Raw genomic sequence first — 19,875 nt, 5'->3', positions numbered from 1 at the left:
TACAGGTTGTTACTCAGAGACCTGGCTAGTAAAACATTAAACGCACTAAACCCGTGCATCCTGGATTCTTTCAGCTCTGGGCTGGGCAGGGGACTGGACAAACAAGTCCTTATTGTTTCTTTGGAAAAGATGATAGCAATAATAGCACAGGGTTCTTGAGCTCATTCCAGGGGGGACAAGTGAAAAAGCAAAAGTAATTTTCCCTGGGCTGTTTCCTCCCCACACACACTGCCCTTCCGGATTCTTGTCCTTTTCCCTTTGAAACCTCCACCTTTTCAACCTTTCACGCCAATAAAAGAAAGCGCGGATCTGGTCTACAACCTCATGGGCTGTCGCCAAAAGCACGCTGTGCGTCATGAAGCATAATTGCACGTCTGTCTGTGTGCTATTGCACATATACAGTAAGTACGGCAGGGCAAAGAGAGAGGCCAGTGGACTGCTTTTCGGTTCTCATCTGCAGTGTTCTGATTACATCTCAGGAGTAATGGAGAGAGCAGAAAACTTTTTCGGCGCAGTTGTTCTCCCAGGAGAGAAAGTAATTTTAGACCATTCCGATTATTTGAAAGAATTCCCAATCCGAGCTGTAGTTGTCCGCTGTGTCTTCCTCAAGAGGGGCGAACATGGAACAGTGCTGACATAGGCAGCTCCAATCGCAGTAAGAGCAGCCTGAACAAACAGGAACCTGTGTTTTTAGCACAGCACCCTCCTTTTACCTGCAGCTTTGTTTCGGTGTACCGAAACCCGACTTCTGACCTCTACAGGCAATTTTACTGGGCTGGAACAAATGCACCTGATACTTAATGCACCTTAATACAGAGCTCTGTTTTTCCACAGAAACCGCCTGCCTGTTTTGACATGCAAAGTTCTATTTTTGTACAGGAAGGGCTGTCCCCCCCACTGACACAACACCCAGACAACATCCTGCGGCGTGTGCTCCCTTAATCTGCCCCCCACTGCGCTCCTCCACTAGGTAAAGAGGTGCCACTAGGTTTCGCCCATTTGCTGCCCTTTCTGTGACTCTGAATGATGGCGGACACTTGGCTCGTGATGGCTTGGCTTCTGCCAAACGTCACAATTTTTCAAGAGGCACGGCAGGCAAGAGAATATTTGTGAGAATTCTATTTGACAATTTGAGAGAATAAGTGCTTGACTGCTTTTTTAAAAACTGGCTTTTGCTTAGTCTGTGTTTTTTTTTTGGCAGCTCTCTTGAGATACAGTATAATGAAGAGGCTGCTAGGGGCTGAGAGTGTCTTCTGATGTAGGCGCCAGTTTGAGCTTGAAACCTGAACTTGAAATTTGACAGGGAAAAGAGCGCAAGCTGAAACACGTTGGAGCAGTGTGCTCAGAAGTAAGAAGCAGCTTGTGCAGAGAGACCCCCGTCAGCTTCTTGTCGGGCCTGTGCTCTGTGTCAGACGTGTGGCCTAGGGGTTTTTGGAAGTACAGATATGTCGGGGTTTTTCCCTGTTTCCAAGACGTCAGCACTGTTCGTGTTCGAATGGAACCTGCTTGGCGTGGAGGGCGGTGGTTTGAACAGGCCAGTGCTGTGTTACCCAGCAGGCCGAGCGGCCTCAGGGGCGTGCAGTGACAGCAGCAGCCTGACCCGCGTGGCGACTTTGTGTTTCTGTGAGGTACCGTGTTGCACTCCGAAACTGTTCTCCTCCCCCTCCCCATGAACATACAGTACAGTCCCATCTGTTTATTCCGGGAACCCACAGGCCTCCCCACCTCAGAGCCTGTGCTGCAGAGAGGACGCCTGGTCACTTCCTCATTCCTGGGGCCCTGGCCCCTGGGTTTGCTGGTGCTGCTGCCCAAGACAAAGAGGCCTTCTGCAGTCTTTGACCTCCAGAACTCCCACAGACTCTGAACAACCCGTCTGAATTCATGCTGCAAGAAATAAAAGACGTTGCAGATGAGAGGAGGCCTTTTGCATTTGGTAGTTAGTAGTTAATGCATCCAGCCATTAATGTAGCCAGGTTACTGACTTTAACAACATGGCTGGGCGGCTTGTTCCAGACCCCTACAACCCTTTGGGTAAAGAAGCGTCTCCTGTTCTTAGCTTCTCGCGTAGTTCCCACTTGTGCCCTCTGGTTCATGTTTCACTGCTCATTCAGATGAAATCTGCTGGGTTGAATTTGTTAGTGTCTTTGAGGATTTTGAATAGTTGTTTCAGGTTACCCTTCTCTGCTCAAGACTATAAAGATTCAGTTTCTTATCAGTGTGGGACTTAAGCCCTGAAATGTACAGTGTCTGGTAGATGGACTGTGAACTGATAGCAGAGCGGTGTATTTTCATGGTGATAACATGCTGACCACAATTGCACACAGGACACTAAATGAAGCCTGGCTAGTATGTTAGCTGTTCATTTTTAAGAGAACATCCAGTTTTTAAATTCTCTGCCTACCTTAGCTACAGTATATACTGTATACCAGCATTTTGTTTGCCTTTTTAATCGTTTCCCTGTATTGTGTAGAATATGGAAATAAGTCAATCTAAACACCTCAGTCTTTTTCATGAGTAGCCCCTTTGAGCTCAGCTTTTCCAATTTGGTATTTATACTTTGTTTTTACTACCTGCGTGCAAAACCCGGCACTTGTCTACATTAAAGGTCATCTGTCGGGATGTTGGCGAAGTTGTGAATTTTATTTAATCTTTTTGAATACTGTTGTTTATATGTAGCATTTTATCTTGGCAATCATTCTGAGCAGTATTTGGATAAAAACCTGTTTGTTTTCCCCCAAAATAAAACAAAAAACATAAAAACTCCCAACAGGGTCGATCTAAAACTCCTCTTGCATAGCAGTTTGATCCATTTCATGTCCGGCCTTGTGCAAATATCCTAAGTCTCTGTCCTTTCTTGTTGGTGCAGGAGGGCACTCCTTATGTCTGGACTCCAGAGTGCGCAGGGACAGCAGCCCTGTGTCATGACACTGTTCTGTAAGCAGACACCGCTGACGCTGGCCAGGGCAGACATGGGGGGCCATCTGTCTCTGATTGCAGAGAGGCGGACAAGGTATCAGGCTCTCAGCACTCAGAGTCACCTTTTATCTGCCTTGATCAATTCTGGTGACAGGGATATCCAGAGCTGTTTTGCAATACAGCACCCAGCAGGCACAAACACAGTCCTATCCGGTAGTTTGCGTATCTTCAGTATGCATACGATGGTATGGAGCAGCTCATGCGTAAGGCTAATGGTTTTACTACAATTGCAGGAGAGCTTTACACTCTGAGCAGGGTTGTGGGAGCCTGGAACAAGCTATCCAGTCACGTTATCGAAAACTGACTCGCTAGTTCCTTTCTGTAAGGAGCTGTATACGATTTTTAGAGCTGCTAAAAACCCCACAGGTTCTCATTTTATTAACTTCATGTTCTAACTTTCTGCCTGGGTCTTGCCCTCCAGCGTATGAGTAAACACTCTTTCATAACACCGGCTGGGCACCGAACTCGAATTCTCACTTTTGCTCTTGATGGAAAATATTGTGCCGGGAAATGTCAGTTCCAAGGAAATAAAAAGAAATGCCACTGTTAATCTCAGTTTCCAACGAAACCTTAGAACTGCTTTCACAAACCATGATTATTTGTGCCAGCAAGAATATTAACCCAAAGATGTTTCACATTTCAGGTCTTATAGGATGAAATTGGAGGAATCAAAGATTTTGTTCGGCTTTGCCATGCTTACCTTGCGTTTCTTCCGGGTGCTCTGCTTTCCTTCCATAGATTAAAGGCCTTGTAGTAGGTGAATTGACTTCTGAGAAAACGAGGCCTGGTGATAGTGTGTGCATGTCTGTGCGGCGCGCCGCGACGGACAGGCGATCCATTCAGGGTGATCCTGCCTTGTGCCCATTGCTTGCTGGGATAGGCTCCGGCTCCCCCTGCAACCCTGTATTGAATAAAGCCGTTAGAGTTAGAAATTGAATGGATGGATGAAAAAGTAGCTCAAATTTCCATTACAGACAGGTTAAAAATGTTTTCACGCCTAATCCGACGACCTCCGAGTGGCGTGGTGAGGTGGCGGTGTTGAGTGACCTGCCGAGGCCTCAGATCTCCACGATGGTTTGGAATTGTCTGTCTGTGTGGAGTTTGCATGTTGTTCTGCAATTGCAGGTTTTACCTAAGAGATGTCGGTGAGATTCTGCTTCCCTGTGGTTCTATCACAGATCGGCCTCAAGTACAGGGAGGGCAGCAGTATTCTCTTAATCCTGCCTGGTGCTCTGTGATTCCAAGATTCAGTTTTCGCAGAATTTGTCTGGGATAATCGGCTGGGAACGCCTGGATGTGTGATGATGTCTCGTAACGTAACGTGTCATCAGTGTAATTGAAAGAAACCACCACAACATAGCTGTGCCTTAAACTCAGCTTCAGCTCATATCTCCCAGCAACTGCAGAAACACAGTGCAAGAAGTTCAACCCTCGGTTATTGAGACTTTATCTTGCTGTGGCCTTGACTGATCTCGTACATTTATGAGAATGTGAGTCAGTGCCCACAGGAGCACTGGGACAAAAGAGGTCGTGCAATCTGAGGTGCATTCTGAGTGTAATAATGGCAATAATAGAGTTGATTTTGCTTTCATCTGTGTGTGTCACTGCTATCTGACCTCCTTCTCATAGTACACACATACACAACACATCATCATCGCGGGGTCATGTTGCCTACAGAGTCTGACAGGACACGCCTTGAGATGCCCTGTGTTTTCGCCCTGCGCCCTGCCTGTGCCCATACCTGTGGGTTTCTCGTGCCACCCGCCCAGCTGCTGTCTTGCAGAGCTCACCTGCCCCCCACCTGTCTTGTCCCCAGTGCAGTCGCCACCTCTGACCCAGCCCATCTCCAAGATCCTCCCTTGGGGACAAGAGATCTTCCCTGCAGCCTCTGTTTGGTGTTGGGAGAAAGGTTGCTCCTATTCTTTGTAGTGCCTCCCTCAGCACTGCACGTAAGGACTACAGTAGTTACAAACGAGAGGCCATTTGACCCATCTTACCTGTCTGGTCATTTGTAGCAAATTGATCTGTGAATCCGATCCAGCTGTCTCTTGATGAAAGCCGGCCAATTGGCTTCAACTACACAACTTGGCTGCTTGTTCCCCACTCTCACCACCCTTTGTGTAAAGATGCGCCTCCTGCTCTGTGTTTTTTAGGCTGGGCAGTGGTGACTTAAGGCATGGAGGGATCTCTGTCGAAGCCAAATCAGACTGCTTCTTTCATTTCTGGAGCAGCTTCTTCATGATCCCCTATTAACTTCACTCCTGGGGCTAATTCCACGCAGTTCATCTTTGATTAAGTTCATGAAATACCGCGGGGCTACCTGGCACTCCAGTTGCGTGTGGAAGTGTTGTTGGCCCCATGTGGTTTGTGTGGGCCAGCCTGCCTCAATTAGGAGTTGCACAGATAGAGTATTGCACAGTACATATTCTCTGTCATAAAGGCATATAGCTGCCTACAAGCCTGCGCCTTGCAAGACAGTTCCACTGCCCAAGGCTGCAGACATTGACTTTGGCTGGACAAAAGGCAGAGGGGAAAATCATAAGATGTTTCCTCCGCCCAAGTTCTATGAAATGGCAAGTGCTAATTAATATCCCTACGCACAATGCCCATCTTTCCATCCTGCCACATGCATGTAGAAATCAACTGAAGGGATTGTGTGTGTGTGTGTGTGTGTGTGTGTGTGTGTGTGTGTGTGTGTGTGTGAGTGAGTGAGTCCTTGGCTGTTGTGGGGCTTCTTTTCACTGTCTGCAGCAAAGGTGCACTAAAAAGCTTTCCTTGCTCTAATGGCATTGCTGCTCTGTAGATAGGGACCCAGCAGTGGGGCACCTCCAGAGCACAGATCCTGGGAAGACGATCAGCTGCTGAAAGCTGTGAATGTACAGCAGCAGGTGTCCAAGATGGCTTTTCCTCACATCTTCTGGGCACTCCTACTTGCTTGCCTGACCAATCCAGATTCCTCCCTCAAGTCGTCTCACTTTTGCGGTTTGGCAACTGCTATCCCTGCTGCATGCAGCCATTAAATGGGGCAGGGGGACACGCCTTGTCTCCATTTCTAACCAGTTCCTATCTCTCAAAAACAGGAAGATGCGATTGAGTGTTGGTTTCGTTTTAAACAGGCTGTGCTGCAGACTGTGAGCTGTGAAGTGATAACAGGGCGTTGGAACACAAGAGAGTTTCTAAATGAGAGGCGGCTGTCCAGCCCATGCAGCCCTTTTCTTGGCTCATCGGGCTGTTTCTTGAAGGAAAGCGGGGTATTGGCTTTGACAACATGGCTGGGTAGATTGCTCCACACTCCCACTCCAATTTGTGTAACAAAGTACCGTGCTGTAAAATACTGTAATGCACTTCCACATAGATTCCCCTTGTGCCCCTTGGTTTGTGCTTGGTTGTTGGTCCTCAACAAGCCTGCTGGGTTGACTTTGTCAGTGATTTTAATAAAGGACCTGAATCTTTTTAGTCTTGAACAGTGCAGACTATTCAGGTATGTTAGCCTGTTGGTGTATGTCATGCCTTCAAGCCCAGGAATGTAGCTGGACAATTGCCACTGTCCTTAAGTAGTGTTCAGACGGGCAGGGTCTGCTGTGGAATCAGCATGCGTTTCTTTGCAGTGAACACACCTATGTGTTTTTAGTGCTTGTGCTCAACAGCTCATGAAGAACAAGGTGTCTCAGGTCCCCTGTGCTGAAGCGTGAAAACAGTGATTAAAATATTTATGCTGAGCATTGAGAGTCCCTGAATCAAGTAATCCTGTCAGCCCCTTTAATAATGCATAGTGTTGTGGAAAGATAATAAGTAGTTAAGTGCACACAGGCAGTTTTTTATTTTGGTGACTTAATCCATGGAGCACATTGTTTAAATGGCACTTTCTCCAGTGAGATTGTACTCACTCACTCTGGACTGTTGTCATGAAGTGTTACCTTCTGCTACAATGCTCTGACACTTTGTTGAAAAGGGAAACGTGTTCGAACATCAATAACAAACATTAAAATTGTCTACAAGGGCGGTTCATTTAGCATCCTGAAGGAATTATCTAACAGGTAATTGCGTTTTTTGTCTTATAAAACACAAAATTTAGGAGCAAATTTAGTAGGCGTTGAATGTGGGCCTGCGTGCTGGTTGGTGTTCTGTATTGACAAGAAGTGCTTGAATTCTGGGAAGGGTTGGCATCCCCAGGGCCTGTCACTAACAAACCGGGAAATCTTTTTCCTTTTTGTCCTTTCTTTCTCTGACTCGGAGTGAGGGTGTGCCTGGAGTGGAAAGTGGGGTTTTCACACTGGTAAGAGACGTTTTTCTGGCCGTTCCCACTGCCTGGATAAGCCCTTTCCCTGGACAGCGGTTCAGCTCTGTCCACCTTGCTGGTCACTTCCAGTCTGTGGCCAGAAGGAGGTCTTGTCTAACGAGTGTCTGGAGCCATGACCGTCTTTACCCGCTTTGCCATTTTTAGATCAAGTTTTTATGCCCTGTGATCGGACACCCCCACCCCCCTCATCTCCGCCACCCGGGGCAGAGAGACGAGACAGTACAAAATGTCTTTCACGTTGCCGGTTTCACTGATATGTCGGAGTTTTAAGGAAAAACCCCACAGCTGAAGATGCCCAGCTGCTGGGTGCCGGGCTGTGCCGTGAGGCCTTCTGTGACGCTCCGGGAGTCTGCGAAATAAGCCGGAACGCTATTTGGTGGAACTAACAGGGGTGCTGCGGTCTGGGGCCTGGCAGTCAGTATGCAGGGTTCACGCGATGGCCGCGGCTGTGGAAAATGGTTCCGATTGTAGCTGTGGGGTCTCAGGCTGCTGTCACTAGGGGTTCTCTTCATGCTCTGAAGCGAACATTAAAGAAACAGACTGGTAGTGTCAAGTGTAGGGAGTGTGCAGGTTCAGTGGGCTGCATGTTCTCAGAATTGTCTGCATAATAATAATAATGATGATGATGATGATGATGGTGATCAGCGGTCAGCAAGCTGTCTGTAAACGGAGAGAAGCAGGAGGCAGAAGTGTGCTTGGCTGGAGATTTCTCGGGCTATTTGCTGGTTCTAAGAACAATTAAAAAAACTTCTGTGTTTTCTTGTACATGTGTGACGTGAAGGAAAGTGGAAACGCACAGAGAGGGGACCCCGGGGTCACCCACCTCTTAGCGCAGCTCCGGGATGCTTTGTCCGCGGGAAAATACTTTAAAAAAAAAAAGTCAGCTATGGCTCCGAATGATTTTTGTTCATGTGGGTGTCGAGATCCGAGGCCTGCGATGGAATGCTGATCCCTTTGATCACATTTAACTTGATATTCTGCTATGCAGAAAAATTCCGAAGCCTGTTATTTTAAGTCACTGGTCCTGTAATATTTGCTATCCAGGACTCGTTTGTGCATGAATTCAGAGAACCTGAGCATTGAGGCGCTGGAGTTTCTCCGCCTGATCATTCTCGCGTGTGTCGTGTGAGAGTTCTGGTTCGTGTCTCTGCAGTAGAGAACCCGCTGGAGTGGCGTTGGATCACTGGATCTCCCAGTGGCTGGACGTTGTGTGATCTGGTGCCAGTGTGGCCCTAGGGTATAATCTCATCTCTGGTTTTTACGCACCTGAAGGATGCTTAATGACTGCGAAACACAGACACAATGACTTTAATCCCATTACTGCTGACTGCATGGGAGCTCCACGGGCTTCTGAAGAAACAGAAGGAGTGTTGTTACTTGATATACATTCAAAGACACGTGCACACTCCTCCACGCGGGGAGACAGCTGGATTACACGGTACAGCCTCTTCGGAACAGAAGCCCTCCTATTCTTTTTCTTTCGAAGGATTGATCAAATTGTGAAACCTCGGGGCGTTTGAATTCTATTTCATCTTTCATTGCCCTGACTGCATTAGCACGCCCTTGAAACCCTTAGCTGGGAACTGAGAAAAAGAAAGGCATGGTATGCATACTATCACGACCAGATTATAACTGCAAGCCAGCTGAGTACCAGCTGCCGTTTCAGACGGTCCGGCACACGCAATGAAGTTTGACACGGCTTTGTGCTCACAGGAGGCCTGAAGTGAGACAGCGTACGTATCAATGTTTGAGTCAGCCTGAGCTAAAGACCCCGGGTCTTCAAGTTACTCGCTCATCTCTCTCTTTCTCCGGAGTCCCCAGGCAGGGTTCTGTTTAATGATCTGACTAATTACTGCCGTTTTTCACGGGAAAGCGAACGTTTCCCTTATGTGTTCTGAAAAAGCTAGATTGCTTTTTACTCACTTATGTGGGGCGCCCCTTGATGTGAAACTACTGTAGTCGCAGAACCGAAATCTGGAAACCAGGATTTGACTCGGAACAGGAAAGGAATGATTATTTAGGATTGGGACAAAGGGCTTTTTTCACAGATAGACCCTCAGTCAGCAGAAGTGCATTCGAATTTTTTTCCTATGGTGCAAAGTGACAGGACATCTGATGTGGATATTTTGCACAGGTCAGGCAGCTGATAGTGTTTCCATGTCATTTGATTTTAAGTGATTGGTGTGTGAACTGTTCACATTCACCAGTATTTTAATAGTAAAATATACTCAGGATATAGGAAGATAATTGAAGTATTTCAGAGTGCCTTAAAGTAATTAGGAGTTCCTCTGTGCATCAACAAGTACCTGACTGGCTGTGCTGCAGGATGATTTAAATACTTCGGTTGAAAGGGGTTTATCAGTCAAACATCAGCTCCTCTGTCACAGCACAGTACAAAAAGCAGGAGAAGCCAATTCTGATACATAACTCCTTTGCCTGTTAGAGCAGTGTGGAGCAGCATCTTTGACTTAAGTCTTGAGTCACAGTTGTTTCCTACCTGCAGGAGGTACAGTACTTACTCCATTGCTTCAGTTGTGTGGTTTGTGTTTCATCACACTGCACTGCGGTGTACAAAAGATACTGTGTAAGAAAGCAATGAAATTGTGCCAAATTCAATTGAATGCTGGACTGCATTTGGGGGGATTACCAAAGCTACTGTAGCATTGTAATCGAATTGAGCCCAATTTATTTGGTTCATCACTAGGGCTTTTTAAATTCTTCTTTAAAATGTTTCTAGGGTGTGGCTTGAAAATAAAACGTACAGGGTACCCTACCCTGTTGTGATTGAAACTGCTTAACGATGATCATTTTCCTTTATTTAAACATTTGCATGCTGCTGAAATTCCATATTACCAAATAAGATTCCTCAGTGATTTTATAAGGCTGCTTTAAATTGCCTCTTGGAATGCTGGTACGTGTCTAGCCTAACATCTGTGTAAATACAGTAAATTAGTGTGGGAAATATGTGCTTCATTTTGTTTAGTTTATTTTAAAGCTTAGTGTCTTAGGATAAGACTACTGTAAGCCACTCCTTTGTGTTTTATCATGTTATATCATTTTACCATCATTATTTATTACATTTATCATTATCGCTCTCGTAGGGATCAATAAATAATTACACAGGCTGTCAGAATACCCAGCAGAAGGCAGCCGCTATTAAACATGTAATGGAAGGCAGATCTCTTTTGTGAATTCCTTGCTCATCTTACAATTATATTAAAGCGTAGTTCTAATACTGTGGTAGCATACTGCTCAAGATTCTTAGCCTTGGAAAAGCGTGTGATTAAGTGCCACTTATAGTTGTAGTAACGAGTGCACAACTCTTTTTGCAAAGGGGAGAGTGAGTGAGCACGAGACTGTCCCCGATGTCTCCATGTCTTGATTTCTCTGTGCACTCAGCTGATCTGCTGGAGCTGTACATGGTGTCAGTCAAGACAAATCCCCAAGGTGACGACACTGGAAACATCTTGGGTTGCTCAGAAGGAAGCGGTTTAGTGATCTGCAACTTCCAAGTATATAACAGCACATCTTATTTGCCAGGAATTTCCCTGTATCTGTCAGTGATAAATAAAAATAATGTTGATAATGTTGCTTTAATTTCTTGCATTAAGAATTCATCTTTTCGCAGACCCCAGCTTGCTCTCTATGAGACACAGACAGGGAGAAAAGCTTGGGGTCAGTGCACAAGGTCAGCCATTGTACAGCGCCCCTGGAGCAGTTGGGGTTAAGGGCCTTGCTCAGGGGCCCAACAGAGTAGGATTCCTCTGCCAACTGCAGGATTCGAACCGGCAACCTCCCAGTCACAGGCACAGATCCTGAGCCACAGAGCCACCGCTCGGCCCAGTGCTGCATGCCTCACAGGAGGCTCATGGGACAGAGAGCCTGATGGCATTTGTCTTGTCTGCTTCACCAGTGACTGTGCAGGAGCCTGTGGTGGTGGTGATGGTGGGGGTATTCAGTCAATCAGTCAATTTGACAGGTTGTCTCTGCACTGCTGATGTTGGTGCATTAGCAAAGGGGCCGGATTGCCTTTTCATTCAGGACCAGATCTGTCCTCTCTACTGCTCTGGTGATGGGCAGCATCGTCATGCTGTGCACACAGCATGTCACTGTCCTCCCAGTCGCTGGGGAAACACAGCTGGCTAACACTACAACACTAAAAACTGTCATTCTGATGATACTGAGCTGGGAGACTATAGCTGCCTTAGCACTCAATCAGTGGAAATATTATGCGTTTGATAGATGGAATAATTACGGTCCTTATTTTTCTTTGAATTTTTGGCACCACATTCTGTTTATGTAGTTTTTCTTCCTCTTGAATAGAAAACATAGCAATAAATCCCAGAATGTCATATAAATCATTCGGGGCTCTGATGTATGAGTTTTTAAGACATACTAAAATGTTGAATTTTTGATGTTGCGATGCTGAGGAAGTTATTTTTCATTTTTCTGACCTCTAGGAAAGATGTAAACTAAAATAGGAATAATGGGCCAGTGAGTTTGCAATTAATCTTCTCTGAGCTCTTTGTTTTCGCCATGATAACTTGATTAATAGCAAAACAACAAAGGGCTTCCTGAAGCTCTGTGCAGCTTGTACTGATGCAGCGGGGAGTAAAACAGATTGGGGTCCCCGTTTCCAGAGCCCCCACTTTTATGACACCCCCCTGAGCAGCATTGTCACGATGTGATGGTGTTGTATCGGGACTGAGGTGGAGCAGTAGGAGCAAGCTCAACCGATCACAGTACATTTTCACAGTGGGCTGCCACACTAATAGGCCCAGACACCATGGTGCCCTCTCCATGCTGTTTATCATGTACATTAGGGCAGCGCATTTCCAACACTTGCTATGCAGTTTGTGTGGGCTGGCAGTCCAGCACATTTGAATAATGGCTGAAAAAAACCATAATCGGGGCAAAAAAAAAACCCCAACACATTTCTGTGAAGTGCGTGTGACAGCCGGGAGCACTCTGGTCTGCACCGAAGCCCTGCCATCAGACCGCAGTCTGCTTGGTTTGAATATCCAAATTAATTGCATTGCAGCGATGGCACAGAGGTCATCTCTGAGGCATATGATGGTTTCCACCTCTGTGAGCGCAAGGAATGCCGCCTGTCCCTTGCCTTCATTCTTTAACAAGTTTGGGGACTGTTCCATTGTAAGCTGGAGATTTCGAAGAATACTTTGCTAACGCACTAACAGTCTGAGTTATGTAGCACTGTACAACTAAGTTACACAGCTAAATTATTTTTTATTATTTAGTGTTGCCTTCAGCTTTGTGCTTTTACTTTTCTTGACTCAATGCATGCTGTAAAAGCAAGGTACAGCAGAGGTACGTCTTCTCAGATAGTACAAGAGAACGTTCTGAGAAAATCTCTCCTGATTAGTATAAGCTAATTGGGTGCAATAACTAACTGTTGCAGAGCATGCCTGCAGCTCTTGGACAAAATAAGACCACCTGGTAAAGCAGAGCTAGCAGAATGTGATTATGATTTATTTTGAATCTGACATTACAAATGTCCACAGTCTGCTGTTTCATGTTACCATTGTGATAAACGAGCAACTGAGTGCTTCATAACAATCAAGAGCCGTCAGAATGTACCAGAAACATTAATTGCTCTCATCAAACGGCCAGCTTGCACCTGACTTACATCTGTGCATTTCAAAATAGCACATTTATTTTTTTGTATTTTTTTCCCCATATTGAATCGTTGTATGTTCTTGTTGTTATCACAATGGGATTTATATATATAAAATACATAATGTTGTTGCTGCTTGGGACTATAATTGAATGTGATTCAGAAGTTTCAGACACGGGGCTGTCTCGGAAAGAAGCATTCACTAAGTAAGCAAAGAAAAACAGGATGAAAGAAGGAATATTTGTGGCCAAGATGAAGACACCAAGTGTATTATTTGCTGATGGAATTAATTAGGGTGACTCACTGCTTAAAGGTTACAGGGACCATACACGATATGTTATGTGTGATAAGTGTTTTGCATTCCCTCGGTGACATTTTCATAATAATAATAATTAATAATTATTAATAAGGTCCCCAATCAGGGATTTCCCTGCAGTCCCAGAATGTATCTGGATGCTCTTCTCTGCTGGATTCCACTGCAGGAACATTCTTTGGAACAAACTGACCAAAATTGTGCACAGCATTTTCAATGAGGCTGAAGTAGGACACTGAATTTATATAATTATAGGCAACACTAATTGGCTTGGCTTTTTCCATCATTTTTCACAAACCTGTTTTCCCTAATAAACCCTTGGTGGAGGGGGTATTGTGGCTTTCCTGGGTGTCACTAGCATAGGACCAGCCTTCATGTCCTGTACTCTGCAGGGTCTGCTCCTCTGCGAGTGCACTGCCTCTACGGTTTCTCCCCACTCCCGGCCATACAGGTGACTGCTGCAGGTGAGGGTTAGGCTTGGCGCTGGAAACCTGTTGTTGCCTGGTGATCTTTCACTGAAAAATGTTTATAGCCGTTGCTATGGTCCTCCTACGTTCTGCTTAGGTACATCCAAGAGTTTGCATCATCTACGTCTCTGGAAATGCTGCCTTTCTGGCTCTTTCTCCGGTATGTGTAGTGCTCTGTAAAAAGCCCTGATTATCTGTTCTCAGGGGGCAGGAGAGGCTTGTTCTCACATTCCAGCACATTCCCTTTTCCAGCTAACTGCAGGGGAGAGGCTGGGATCAAGCCCCGATTCCCAGACTGGCAGGGATCTTAAGAAAACATCCAGAGCAGAGCTGACTGGCTGGGTTGCCTTTCTTCCCACCACACCTCATCTCCACAGGGTCTCACGGCACGGTGTAGCAGAGCTGTGACCCGCAGAGGCATGCTGGCACATGCGACAATTCCATGCAGTCTGCCTAGGAAATTCATTCTTCCTAGTGTCCTGTAGGTACAGGAATGGGGATGGTTTGCTTTCGAAGAGCCTTTTTTCAGCAAAACAAAGTGTTAAAGTCAACAGGCTCATTCAGATAAGCTTCACGGCAGACTTGGAATGGTACAGAGCAGTGCCACTTGGAAAACTCTTCCTCTTTCTGATCCCCTCTGCAATTAAAACTTTTTTGGGGCATTTCTGAAAGTTCGGATTTGAAAGCTTGATGCTTCAAACACTGTGGATGTTTGACTTTTTGTAAGGGTATGGCCCTCGGCTGGATGTTGTACTGACGTGCACCAGTCTTACATTAATCAGGGGAAGAAGATTTGGGTTTTAAAGCCTGGACAATAATACATTTTCCCCCAAATGCATCGGTGTAGAGTAAGAGAGATCTACTGTACTGTATGTGGTATAGCTGAGCATTTTCTCCCTTTAAAGAAATTACAAGCTCTGGGCTAAGTGAACTCCAAGCACAGAGGAAACCTATTTATCCTGACTGGCTGTCAGTCCTGTCAGGGGATGGCACTCTCTCTGAAGTCTTATTTGCCAGCGCTTACTGACACACCATCAGATTCAGTGAGTCATTGGTGACAGAGGACACAGGCCCCGTTCCTTACCGGATTCCAGCATGATACACGTGCACCTCTCGGATCTCAGGTTCACTGGCGTCTTTTCTGCTAGTCTGACGTTAGACGTTTTGGCTTTGATGATCCTGTAGCTGTGACAGAATGGGTTTTCTGTATTTATGCAACGAGAGGTCCTTGTCATCCTAGCCCACTGCACTGGAGAGACTCTTCTTGCTATGCAGCAAAACAAAAACCAGAAAGTGGCTCAACAAAAATCGTGACTCGGAGAGGCTGGAGGACTGAACAAACTGCTGGGCATCGATTTCTCTTTAGAACTGATCGCTTGATCAGTACATGGCGGCGTGTCCATGCAAGTGGGAGTGGAGCCACCCCAGCCCTGACCAGGGGCGAGTGTGTGCGATTGCCGATTCACGAACGCATGTGAACGGCCGTGGCCATCCTTGTCATCGGTGGTATTTGGACTGCTTGGCTGGTCCGGACATCCATATCACTTAGATGCATTGCGTAATTTGCTCTCTGGTTAGCACTGGCAAAGCTTGCATCTGTAATAGGAGATCAGGGCGAGCAGTGCTCTCACTACTTCCTCTTTTGCCCTGCCTGTGCTAAGCCACATGGGGGGACCTGCGCCAGTTCACCTAGAACTCCGGCTCGCCTAGAAATCCGCAGGGTCTTTCCTCTTCCTCCCTTTCTCTATATTTATCCACTCACCCTCTCCGGTCCCCCTCTTTCACCGGACTTCTTCTGCCCCGACTCCGTTCTCCCCCTGCCAGATCCCGTTTCTGCTCCACCCTCGCCCCTCAGGGGCAGAACGACCACGCCCTGACCAACTTCGGGCACTGGCTTGACTCATTTCGACAGCCTTGGAAATATAGTGGTCCAGAGGGACGATCACCACCTACTGGCCCACTACTTATCACAGCAACTGGCTTTTCCACAGAGGTCTCCTGTGCCAGTACTGACCAGACCAGACCCAGACCTACACTGGTAGCGCTGCTTGCACAGCCCATGAGTTAACTAACCTGCTATACAGACATAAGAAAGAGCCCGTTTTCCCCAGATTTTATAATCAGTGGATTCATAAAGGTGTGCGGACGTGTGAGGTTATTTTTTTTTTAAAAGAGAATTGAAAATCCATTGATATAAACTGTTGGAAGTTCACAAAACTTCATCAAATGCCCTTTGCATGTATGCATATCATTAGGTTCATTTAGAAGACCGCTAATAACATACAATCTGCCCCAGATCTCTTAAATAATCAGAATAAGAATGACACAGTGACACAGGCTCAGAGACTACATGACTTTCTCATTCTTTCTGAATTGTGTTTTTAAAGTTATTAGATTGCTAAACTCAGATTTCCTGGCAGGAGATTTAAAAGATTGCAGAAAAACTATGAAGCCCCGAGGGGATGTGTGCACAGGGAATAATTCCCCGCTGCTCTGTGACCATGCTGTCAGCGCCAAGTCCCGTCTCCTACACAGGTTCTGGGCAGAGCCTGGTGTTCAGCTCTATTTTAAGTCTCCCATTAATATGCATGAGAAGAGACTTGGTGGAAATTTCGAGTGTATGGCTAAGGACTCCTTTCACCCTGTAGACATGTGCCACCCAGAGCTGCCAGCGCCTCTCTCCCATGAGCCTTCAAACTGACGCCCCCCCCACGACAGTCAGTGAACACCGAAGAGGACCCCGGGCCCTGAGAGTCGGGGAGGCTGCAGGATTCCTCTCTCCAAGCCAGAAAACAGCTCTGGAAACAAACAGCCAGGAGTTAGCTCAGATCTGCTGCTAAAAGGCTGTATTCCAAGTGTAGCTGGTTTTGGACAGAACTCACTTTCAAAGTGGATTACAGCGCAGTAATCCCTAGAGTGGGCATGAATTCAAAGTAGTTCAAGTGGGCAGCTGAGTTAGCATGCGTAGGCTGTAAAGGAACAGGTAAAGGTTTATTCCACGTTGAAAAGAGAAGAACGTAAACACTGTTTTGGCTGTGGAGCCTTCCACAGCGTCTGTATGGAGAAGAAGGCTCCACAGCTGAAACGTTGTTTTGCCTTTCTTCTCCTTTCAGCATTGAATAAACTTTTATTTGTTCCTCCTGAATTCAAAGTGTGGATCCAAGGCGGAGAGTTTGTTCCTCTGGCTGACGGGTGTAGCAGATTGACGTCAGGGGTTTGCAAGGCGTAGCAGGTGACCTGATGACCTGTTCTATCCTGAGAAAGATGCTGGAGTCACAACCACAGCCAGCCACACCTCCATTAACTCCAAACTGCTAGAAACAGTTCTCAGTTGGTGTAAAAACAAAGGAAAGTCAAATCTAACCAGATCTAACCCAGGAATTAAACGCACATGTGAATGAATAGCTTACTTTCAGTAAACCTTCCAGCAGATTATACACCAGTTTACTTCTCACTCATCCAGCATGAGGAAGGGGTAAGGGTTGAGCCTATCCCAGGAGGCACAAGGTGAGGACTGCGTCCTGGATAGGAGACCAGTCCATGGCAGGGCCCACACATGATCACGTGTGCACACACATGCACATGCGCGGTCACGCATACACGAACACACTAACCTAATCAGCATGCCTTAAGGGGAAACCTGAAAACACTAAGAAAACAACGCCTGTGCCCTGCTTTCAGAACCACCTGAGTCTGACTCACCTTTATCCACCTAGAAGGCTCCGCAATCCCGGAATCAAACCCGGGACCAAGGAGCTCTGAGGCAGCCACTCCTCCGAGCTGCCTACATTCCTTTTCATGCTTGTTGTAACTCATTTTCCCCCAGATCTCTCTGATTAGACCACGTCATGCAAGCCTGTACAACACCCATTCTAGAGCTGAGCTGCCTCATAGCAATACTGCTGCCGCGGATCGGAAGTCTAGCCCATTCGGTCATTTGCTCCGCCTGCCTGCCAGAGCCTGGCAGAGCCGCCGACGGCCCGCGAGGTGACGAGAGTCCCGCTCAGGCAGCGCAGAGCTCATCCTGCTGTGGGGAAAAAAGCCCCCCCCAGCGCCTGTTAGTCCGGCAGTCGAGGGGTTTCCTTGTGTTCAGCGCAGAGCCCCGCTGGGGAAGAAGAATGATACCTGACTCTCCTGCCAGCCTGTTTCCTAATTTACACCACTGTTATAATGAAGAGAGGGGCTCTGAAGGAAATTAAAATTAAAAATAATATTAGTATTTGTCGTTACTTTAAAGGAATGAGTGGGCAATTCTTTATGTAAGATTTGATATTTATCCTCCTTTTTATAATGTGGGATCTTGATTTGATGAGAAATGTCACGTGTTTCTTTACAACAGTGTGACTGCTACTGTTATGGGAGCTAATTAGTTATTTACAAATCGACAAATATGATGATTTAAGACTGAAAGATTAGATTTTATAGAAAATAAAGGGCAAATGTGCATTATACAGTATGAGATAAGATTGATTTAGTGATGTACAGGATTTATGACAATGTAGAGTACAGCTGTGGGAGCATAATTTAGCCACAGTGGCTTGAAGACACGTGCTGCTCGTTTCACTTTACGTTGTCTCTCATTGACTCTCTCTTTCGCTCATTGGTTTCAAAATGTGAACGTCTGTTTTGTCTTGTTGAGGGGAAATGTTCTGAGCATGGGAAGTTACTGTCATTATCCAAAGATCTGCTTCCTCTTGAGTGGGGTTTGTGCAAATGAGTCTTATGGTTGCCTGCCGAGGGGTATGAAAACAGAGATTTCCGACTAGGAAACAGACCAGCATTTGCATGTCCATGAGATTCGTTTTTTTATGAGATCTCCCAGGTATTAAAATATATTTCTTGGAGAAAAAAAATGCTTTTAAAATGATAGTCAAGTATCAACTCTTTGTGTTTGATGAAACTATTCACAACATAGTACAGTCCAACAATATCAAAAATATCATCCCAGAGGGATTTTTCAGTCTTATCCTGAGATTTTCAGAATATCAAAAAACCAAGACTGGGCAAATTCCCGGAAAATGATATTCATACTGCAGACACTGTTGTACTTTGAGTAAGCTTCTTCACCCCAGCTGCTCCAGTCCTCACTACTGTAGCAGTGGAGACCAGTGTTGCTGGGGGGTGATTACTGTGATGGACTGGTGTCACATCCAGGGGGTGGGGGTTGGGGAGTAATGTGCTCTCTTGTGTTGAATGCTACAGAAACCACAATGATCTCTGGCCTGATATGAAAATGACATACTGTATACGTACCGTATGTCCAAAATTACATACTGTGGTCTACATATAATGGTATTGGGAGTTACCGCCATGCCTGATGAGATATTTAAACATGTATTTAATATTTAAATATGCTTACCACATTCCATCATGTGCACATGTAGCTTTTCATTATTTCTTAAACAACTGCAGGGATCTGATAAGGAATATGATCTGATGTTCTACCCAAAGGAAAGTAAGAGCTACTCAGGAGGTTTCCTCACCTCTGGGGTTTTTATTTTGTGATATACTCTGAAACAGGAGCCGTCCTATAATCTTTTTTTTTTTAATTTGTCTAATTCCTGTGTTAAGGCGTTGACTTTGCCGTCTCTGACAGTGATATTGTAATATTTCTTTGGCCAAACAGATGGTTCCTAGGAATTTCACATTTCAGTGTGGAAGCTGATCATGTTCTGTGCTTTTCTGTTAAGAATTGTTTTTCTTATTACCTTATCCTCGTTTTCTGCACTTCCTTTGGGGAATTTAGACTGTCCAAAGTGCCACTCAACTTCTGGCTCAATCAGCAGGAGAGAAATCTTCTCTGAGCAGCACAGGGCGATCCTTTCGCCTCAATGGTTGCATCAAAAGCTTTAGGGACAGTCCTGAGATCTTCTGGAAAGCCTGGGAAGCTGTCCTTGTTGTCTTTTTTCTTAAGAAGAACGATCCTTGTTGAAACTGGGCTGTTTATGTAAGGAGCAATGTGTGGCTGCATGTGTTGGTGGTGGTAAAATAATTAGCAGCTCCTGGTTTATTCTTGGCTGGGGAAGAACAGTAACAGCTGCTCATGTTTATGTTAATCCTAAACCTGAGTAAATCTAACCTTCATTTTAAAACGGTAAGAATAGAGTAAGAGTAGTGTCTACATTTGCCAGATCCATTTAAAATTGGCTGTAGCAACACTAAACCCCTGCTAATTCTGAGCCAG

At 45.8% G+C, this 19,875-nt stretch overlaps 1 protein-coding gene across 2 annotated transcripts in view; it reads left to right on the top strand.

Annotated features, from left to right (window-relative positions):
* The window catches only part of ramp1 (receptor activity modifying protein 1), a 39,963-nt gene that overhangs the window by 17,856 nt on the left and 2,232 nt on the right, over nt 1-19,875 (top strand). The window lies entirely within an intron of this gene.

Source organism: Lepisosteus oculatus, chromosome 12, assembly GCF_040954835.1.
Source record: "Lepisosteus oculatus isolate fLepOcu1 chromosome 12, fLepOcu1.hap2, whole genome shotgun sequence".
NCBI classification, from domain to species: domain Eukaryota; kingdom Metazoa; phylum Chordata; class Actinopteri; order Semionotiformes; family Lepisosteidae; genus Lepisosteus; species Lepisosteus oculatus.
The sequence above is the reverse complement of the archived record's forward strand: the minus strand, read 5'-3'. Positions and strand labels throughout refer to the sequence as shown.